This window comes from Pteropus vampyrus, unplaced genomic scaffold, assembly GCF_000151845.1.
Source record: "Pteropus vampyrus isolate Shadow unplaced genomic scaffold, Pvam_2.0 Scaffold469, whole genome shotgun sequence".
Lineage (NCBI taxonomy): Eukaryota > Metazoa > Chordata > Mammalia > Chiroptera > Pteropodidae > Pteropus > Pteropus vampyrus.
In genome coordinates this window covers 974,616-983,529 of record NW_011889250.1, presented here as the reverse complement: position 1 = coordinate 983,529, position 8,914 = coordinate 974,616, and the positions used below count along the sequence as shown (strand labels likewise).

At 39.5% G+C, this 8,914-nt stretch overlaps 1 pseudogene; it reads left to right on the top strand.

Moving 5' to 3' along the window:
* Window positions 1-662: 662 nt before the first annotated feature.
* On the top strand, window positions 663-1,305 carry LOC105306943 (annotated as a pseudogene).
* The last annotated feature ends 7,609 nt before the right edge of the window (window positions 1,306-8,914 follow it).

The window sequence follows — 8,914 nt, the reverse complement described above, 5'->3', positions numbered from 1 at the left end:
CATATTCAATGGTCAAAAACTGAAAGCATTTCCTTCTAAGATCAGAAACAAATAAGGATGCCCACTCTTTTCGCTGTTACTCAAAATAGTACTGGAAGTCCTAGGCAGGCCAATCAGGCAAGAGAATGAAATAAAAAACATCCAAATTGGGAATGAAGAACTCAAATTGTCACTTTTTTTAAGCTGACATGATCTCTATATACCAAATCCTAAGAACTACACCAAAAGACTATTAGAAACAATAAAATGCAGTGAAGTTGCAGGATACAAAATCAATGTACCAATATCTGTAATATTCCTATATACTAAAAATAAAATAGCAGAAAAAGATATGAAGCAACTCCTTCCATTTGCAATTGCAACAAATGAATAAAATACCTAAGAATAAACTTAACACAGGAACTGAAGGACCTATGTACTTAAACTACAAAACATTGTTGAAAGAGATTGAAGAGGATACAAAGAACTGAAAAGATATTTCATATTCATGAATTGGAAGAATTAACATAGTTAAAATGACCATTTATCCAAAACAATATATAGATTTAATGCAATCCCCTTTAAAATCTCAAAGGCATTTTTCAAAAAAGAGAAGAAAGATTCATCACATTTAGAACTCTCAATCAGATGGACCCAGAGATGCTTCTCGAAGTAACAACATGATGGCTGTCCAAGGAGAACCTAAATTTCAGTTCAAACATGTATTGATAACTGATGGTAGGAATAGACAAACTATATTTGTGAAATGTCTGCTCACTGGTGAATTTAAGAATTATGTAGCTACCTTGGGTGATGTGGTCCACCCTGGAATTCCATGCCGATAGAGGACCTATTAATTTCAATGCATGAGACATGGCTGGGCTGGAAGTTTGTTGGACTGAGAGATAGCTATTACATCCAAGCCCAGTGTGCCATGATAATGTTTGATGTAACATCAAGAGTTGCTTACAAGAATGTGCCTAACTGGCATAGAGATTTGGTATGAATATGTGAAAACAGCCCCATCATGTTGTGTAGCAACAAAGTGGATACTAAGGACAAGAAAGTTAAGGCAGAATCAACTGTCTTCCATTGAAAGAAGAAACTTCAGTACATTGACATTTCTGCCAAAGGTAACTACAACTTCGAAAAGCCCTTCCTCAGCCTTGCTAGAAAACTAATAGGAAAACCTAACTTGGAGTTTGTTGCCATGCCTGCTCTTTCTCCACCAGAGGCTGTTATGGACCCAGCTTTGGCAGCACACTTGAGCATGATCTAGAGGTTGCTCAGAAAACTGCTCTGCTAGATGAGGATGTCAGCATCTGAGAAAGTGAAGCAGGAGCTGAGTGTCAGAAGTCAGGCTTTATAGGCAACTGTCCTGTGATGTCAGTGGTGCATAGTGTTTGCCACTTTGTTCTATACCTAAGCAGAACATTTACCTAATCTTTGGGATGCCGAAGGAGATGACTGAGCTTCGGAGTGAATGTGGCAGTTAAATATACCTTCATTTTTTGGAGCTGCATATTTAGCTGCTTTGGAAAGCAGCTGTTTCATTATTGAGCTTCAAATATGAGACTGCTACATTCACATCCCATTACTCACTGGTGAAATCTGGATTGTTACTGTCCTTTGCATTCCTTTCCATTTAGAATCAGAATAAAGTTGTATTTCAAGTAAAAAGAATACTAATCACATTGGTATGGAACTACAAAAGACTCTGAATAATCAAAGCAATCTTGAGGAATAAATAACAAAGCTAGAGGCATCACACTCTCTGACTTCAAATTATACTACGAAGCTATGATAATCAAACAGTTTGGTATGGGCAGAAAAACAGACACACAGATGAATGGAACAGAATTGAGAGCCCCAAAATACACCCATATGTAGCTGGGTAAATAAGTTTCAAATGAGGCAGATATCTACAATGGAAAAAAAAAAAGCCTCTTCAATAAATGGTGTAGAAAAATCAGAAAGCCAATTGTGAAAGAATGAAACTAGAATGCTAATTGATACCATACAAACAAAAAATAACTCAAATGGGCTAAATACTGAAATAAAGACTTGAACAAATAAAATACACAGAAGAAAACAAAGGTATTGAACTTATGGACCCTGACCTCAAAGAGGATTTTATGAACTTGACCCAAAGACAAGAGGAATAAAGGCAAAAACAAATGAATGGGAATACATCAAACTGAAAAGCGTCTGCACAGTTAAAGAAACCATCAGAAAAAAAAAAGGCAATCAACCAGGTGGGAGAACATATTTGCAAACAATACCTCTGATAAAGGGCTAACATCCAAAATATAGAAAAAATACCTATTAAAAAATAGGCAGAGAGCTGAACAGACACTTTTCCCAAGAAAATGTACAAATGGCCAACAGATAAATGAAAAGATGCTCAACTTCACTAGCTACTAGGGAAGTGTAAATCAAAACCACAATGACATACCATTTCACACCTGTTAGAATGGCTATTATCAATTAGACAAGAAACAACAAGTATTGGAGATGATGTGGAGAAAAAAAAAAACAACCTTCATACACTGCTGGAGGAATGTAAAGTGGTAAAGCCACTATAGAAAACAGTATGGAGGTACGTCAAAAAATTAAGAATAGAGCTACTCTATGATAGAGCTACCAAACCTTCTTCTGGATATCTACCCATAAAATATGAAAACATTGATTTGTAAAGATATATGTACCCTCATGTTCATTGCAGCATTATTTATGATAGTCAAGACATGAAGGCAGACGGTGTCCTTCCATGGCTGACTGCAGAAAGAAGGTGTGGTACATATATACAAAAGAATACCTCTCGGCCATAAGTGGATGAAATATCGCCATATGCAACAACATGGATAGATCTTGAGAGTATCATGCTAAGGAAAATAATTCAAATTAACAAAACTTATAGGCACAGAGAAAAGTATTGTGAGTACCAAAAAGGAAAAGCAATGAGGGTGAATGGGGTAAAAGAGATCAAATATTTGGTGACAGAAAAAGACTTGACTTTGGGTGGTGAGCACACAATTCAATATACAAATGATGTATTATAGCATTGTACACTTAAAAATTATATAATTTATTAACCAATATCACCCCAACAAAAATTAATTGGGAGGGAAAAATAAGAATCCAGAAATGCTATATTATTTAAAATGTCTGTGTTGAATAAAAATTTACAAAAGATGAAAAGAAGCAAAAGTGGTGACTCATACTCGGGTGGAAACAGTCAATAGCAATTATCTTAAGTACCCTTAGTATTGTATTGAGAAAATGAAGATTTCAAAGCAGCTATTTTAAGTGTAATTAATGAACTAAAATAAAGGTGCCCTTCTCCACCTTATCCTTCTAACCCACTCCAAATCACCAGTATCATTTTGGAAATAGTTGTCACATGTCTAATGTCCTGATTTTAGTGGCTGATGCTTGAAAAATGGATTCCTAAATCACCTGATTTTGATAGTTATCAAGACTTTTATTCACCAATCCCACAGAACTGTCCCTGAAAAACAAACAAATGATTTTTAAGCAGCTATCCTGCAAAGCTCAGAGCACAGGGAGCAAACAGAAACACCTATTTCTTAGTCTTTGTATGAAGGGGTCTATTTGCATATTTTAAAAGCTGTTGCCTGAGGGTCAAGCTTGTAATTGAGCATGGATCTAGGGGCTGAATGAGATGCTCTCCAGAAACAAGAGAAGCCTGTGGACACTTCCTCTGCTCTAGCCCACTCTAACTCGCTCTAGCTCATTCCACCTTGCTAGTATGGTTCCAGAAGGAGCTTTAATGCATGTCTGCTGACCTAATCTTTGTGGCTGATGCCGTAGGCATGAACCCCTGAAACACCTCTCTGACAGCCAATGGGTTTGATTTCATGAATCCCACAGAAATGGAGCAAGAAAATTAGCAATTCTTAATAGGTGCAAGAGCAACCCTCTCTCATGGCTACAAAAGCACAGAGGAAACACAGAAATGTTCATCTCCAGTTTATCCCTGGAAGGGGCCTAACTACTCACTCACTTTCCCCATTGCTGAGTGTCCATATTTCAACCAATCTGCATCTGGGTCCTGACTGCAATACTCCCCTTTGCAACACTGATGGGTCTTTGCACACCCTCAAATACTGAGAGGCACCAAGAACAATGAAAGTGACTTGTATAAACACAGAGGTCTGAGAGAAAATCGAGAGCTCAGGCCAGGCTGATTGATGAAGTTCATCTCCTAAATGAGGCCATTTTATCAAGAATGGGAAAGGTGACCATGTTATCTAATGTGAAAACAGCAATGCAGACTCAAGGAAAACGAAGAAACAAAAGATTATGTTCCAAACAAAAGAATCAGATAAAACTCCAGAAACAGACTTTAATAAATTTGATATAAGTGATATACCTGATAGAGTTTAAAATAATGCTTATAAAGATGTCCATCAAAGCCAGAAGGAGAATGAATGAAAAAAGTGAGAATTTCAATGAAGAGATAGAAAATATTTAAAAGCACTAAACAGAAATCACAGACCTAAAGAACGCAATAATTGAACTAAAAATTTGAGACAAGTGTTCGATGGCAGATTAAATCAAGTGGAGTACAATACCAGCAGACTCAGAGACAGGAATTCATTCAATCAGACAAAAAAAGTAAAAAGAATTAAAAAGAGTGAATATAGTTAAGAACCTATGAGACACCATCAAGTGGACCAATTGATGTATTAAAAGAGTCCCAAAAGGAGAATAGAAAGAGGTTAGAGGAAGGAACACAAAAGGTGCTCAAAGAAATAATGGCTGAAATCTTCTCTAACATAGGGAAAGAAACAGACTTCCAGAGATAGGAAGTCCAGAGAGTTCCAAAGGAGATAAATCCAAAGAGATTCACACCAAACACGTGACTATTAAAATGTCAAACTTGGAAACAAGGAGAGAATGAATCTTAAAAGAAACAAGAGCAAAGCAACTTATAACATACAAGGGAACCCCCATAAAACTATCTGCAGACTTCTCGACATAAACTTTACAGGCCAGAAGAAAATGGCATGATATTTTTAAAGTGCTGAAAGTAAAATACTGCCAATCAACAGTTCTGTAGAGCAAAGTTTTCCTTCAAAATCGAAAGGGCAATAATTGCCCAACCAAGCAAAAGCTGAAGGTATTCATCACCACTAGACTAGCCTTACAAGAAACATTAAAGGGAATTCTTTCAGCTGAAAGGAAAAGGCATCAATCGATAACAGGAAAGCATGTGAAAGTATGAAACTCGTTGGTATAAGTAAGTATATTATTAAATTGAGAATATGCCAATGTTGTAATAGTGGCTGGAAAATCACTTATAACTCCAGTGTAAAGTTTAAAACATAAAAGTATTTAAAAATCTAGAACTACAAAAAATTTTTAAAAACATATTGAAAGAATAAATAAAAAGACGATAAATAAGTTAACAAATAGGAAAAAACAAAAAACAAACAAACAAACAAAAAACAAAAAAGAGTTACAAATTAATTTTTTAAAAAAGAACCAGATAGATTCTGGAATTGAAAACTACAGTGACTGAGATGAAAAATTAGAGAGACTCAATATTACATTTGAGATGCCAGAAGAAAGGGTCGGTATGATGATAGGCTAATGGAAGTTATGCAAGCTGAAAAACAAAGAGAAAAGAGTTTGTAGAAAAAAGATCTGGGTAGCATCATTAAACACACTAACATATGTGGAGAGTCTCAGAAAAGACAGAAGAAAAAAATTTTCAGCAGTAATGGCTGAAAACTTATCAAATTTGATGAGAAAAATCAATCTACAAATTCAATGTTTACCTCTAGTAAAATAAAAACAAACAGATCCACTCTTAGACACATCATAGCCAAACTGTGGCAAAACAAATGAAAAATCTTGAAAATAGCACGAGAAAACCTGCTCTTCATATTTAAGCTGACTATAATACTATTAATCACTGACTTCACTCAGAAACAATGGAGGAAATGCTGTGGGATGACACACTCAAAGTGAAAGAAAAACTTGTCAACCAAATATTTCATGTCTAGCAAATCAATCCTTCAAAAATAAAGGCAAAATATTGTCCAGATAAACAAAGACATAGAGTTCTACATGCAAGAATTGCTGAAGAAAGTCTTTTGACCTAAAGGAAATGCTTGATTCTTAGATTTGGGAGTGCTGGATTGATTTGTTTAAGGATTGTGTGTATGTGTGGAAAGTGTGTGTGTCTGCATAAAGAATGTAGTAAAAGTTTTTGTGCAGTTTAACCTCTATTGACTTCAGAAGCAAAAATGCTAGAAACATGAAAAATGTACTTTGCCTTTTTAACAATTTCAATTTGTTTTCTGCTAATTTAGTTTTGTGAATTTGGGGTAATTATTCATTTGATTTTTGAGTGCCCCTGGATGAAGATAGTGAAGATTAATTAAAATAAAACAGTTTTAATGTTTTTAGAATTCATAAAGCTAAATAAGGTGTACATCTGGGCTGAGGCAAGGCAAAACTATATGTGAGAAAGATGGTACTGCAGATAGAGGGCAGCATGATAGTAAATATTCTTGGGAATTAACCAAAATTCCAGGAACAACATCACATTTCTCAAAGCTATGAAACTGATGGAGCTCAAGTAGAGATTTCAAAGGTATTACAATCTGAGCTCCAGGCTGAATGAATAGAAAATTGTGTATCTCTAACAGGGTGAGAGTGTGGTACTGGACGGTTCAGATAAAGGTAGAGGGATCTGTGGAGCTGGGTGTTTGCGGGGGCGGGGGGCCGCCACCAGCCTCCGCCTGTTATTGACCCCTCAAGAGCCCTTTGTGACCAGATGCAGCTCTGTGATTTGGGCCTGGGGTTTTAGTCCACAAGCCGCTCTCAAGTGCACAGTTGCCTGAGGGCAGCAGTGCGATTCAGATGATGGAGTATTTTCTCTCTTCTCTGAATAGTGTTATTGCTACCTGGCTGAGCTCCAGTTTAACTCCGTGGGTGACTGATACCATCATCGCCCTCCTGTGTGGACTGGGGCTCTTCTTCCTGCTACTTCCATTCTTCATCACCACGTAGGAAACATAGAAATATCAAGGAGGTAAGGAATCCTTGGCCCAGAACCAACAGAAATGATCTTTATTCTTCTTATTGCTCCCCTTCTGAATCACCTAGAAAGACTCCTGAGATGAGAATACTTGTAAATTATAAATTATCCTCATCGTAGGAACAAGCCAGGCTAGTCAGGGGTTAGATTGGGCATGAGGACTTTCTCTCCAAAGATCTCAGACAGGGAGTCCAAGTGTGATGGAGAGCTCCAAGGCACAGTCCCAAATGCAGTGACCAGTGACCGAGGACCGGATACTAAGTAAGAGTTAGATCTCTGCAGGTGGACAGGCCTCTGAGCATGACTGGTTCTCCAGCTGCCTTTCCATGGCAGGAGTCTGTGTTGAGCCTCTTCTCTGTCGGGGCTGATCTGAGGACAGTGTTGAGCACCTGAGCACCTCTGAGTAGAGGCTGCAGTGGGGCCCTGGCCTCGGAAAGCAGAATCCGACCTGACGGTGGCAGAGGGGCCTGTAGGTCTGAGAATGTCTATGTTTCTTGAGCAGAGGAAGAGCGATGGAAGAAATCACTGATGGGTCTCACTTGGAAAATCCTTCTTTACGTTTTCAAATTAAAAAACAAAAAACAGAAATATTTTTATCCACTTTAAAAATAAAAGGGGAGAAATGCGGAGTCCCATTATGTAAGGAGAAAGTCATTACTCCAGAATGCGGAGCATCTGCGGTTCATCTAGAGAGAGGACAGTGAGAAGGAGATTCAACCGCTCGTTTTTTATTTTGTCTCACTGTCCAGTGGAGCTGAAGTGGAGGAGCAGGAGAAGGAAGAAAAGTAGAACATTGAAAGGTGAGCTTCTTCCCCTCAGCCCCGCTCCGAAAGGTTCATCTCCACCTCTTCTGTCACCAAGAGACCAGCTCCAGGGCTCTGAGGACACTAGCGACACCCGAAACTCAGGAAACAGAACCCTCAGGGAGGCTCCTGGAAAAGAGATCAGAACCCAGATACTTCCCAGATTCCATGCTCAGAACAAAGCCTCGAGCCTCAAGGGCCTGGAAATGGGTTTCATCTAGCAGGAGCGTTTGGGCAGTCTTAGACCAACAGTGTCTGACTGGGAGGTGGGAGACGTCCAGGTCCAAGTGTGAACAAGTTGTTTACTTTCTCTCAGATCCCTGTGTGATGTGCTCCCTGACTTTCCATCCCCATGGGCTAGTTGCAAGGTCCTTGGTGGGTAATGAATGTGGAGGCACTTTGTGAATGATAACACTCTACCCTTCTTGAGCCTTGCCACCACTGTCAGGAATCGTGTGTCCTTGGACTCAGGTGCTTGGGCTCCAGAGTTCTCCCTTCCAGGTGTCTCCCCTAAAGTGATTGCCTTAGTCTCCTGTAAGACCCCCAGGCTCTGCCTTCATCGCATGACCCCGTCTCCTGATTTCTAGCTTGCAGAGATTGCCTGCAAGAACTGGAAGAGGCTCAGGGCCTGGTTTCCATTTGGCGAACGTAAAAAATCTTCCCCTCCTCTTGGGTACACCTCCCTCCAGGCTGCCAGCCAAGTTGGACTGTCCTAAAGGGAGAGAGGGGCATGGGAAAGGGGTGTGGCTACAAATACCCAGTGAGGGACAGCAGGAGCATTCTGAAGACAGCATGGGGACTAGAGGGGACCCCGGTCTTCTGGTGCCCACCCCTCCCCAGGCTACCCAGCCTCCACTACCAGTCCTGTCCTTCTGGCCCCTTATTCTCCTGGATTCAGCCTGTGCTTCCGTCTCCTGCAGCCACCTCGAGAGGCTCCCGAACGAGGGTGGCTTTCGTCAGCGCTCATGTCAAGACCTCTCTAGTGAGGTGTGCAAAGTAAATCCTGCAGGATCCCAGCAGTCCTGTGGGGAGCCTGTAGAAGATGTTGCTCCGGTCA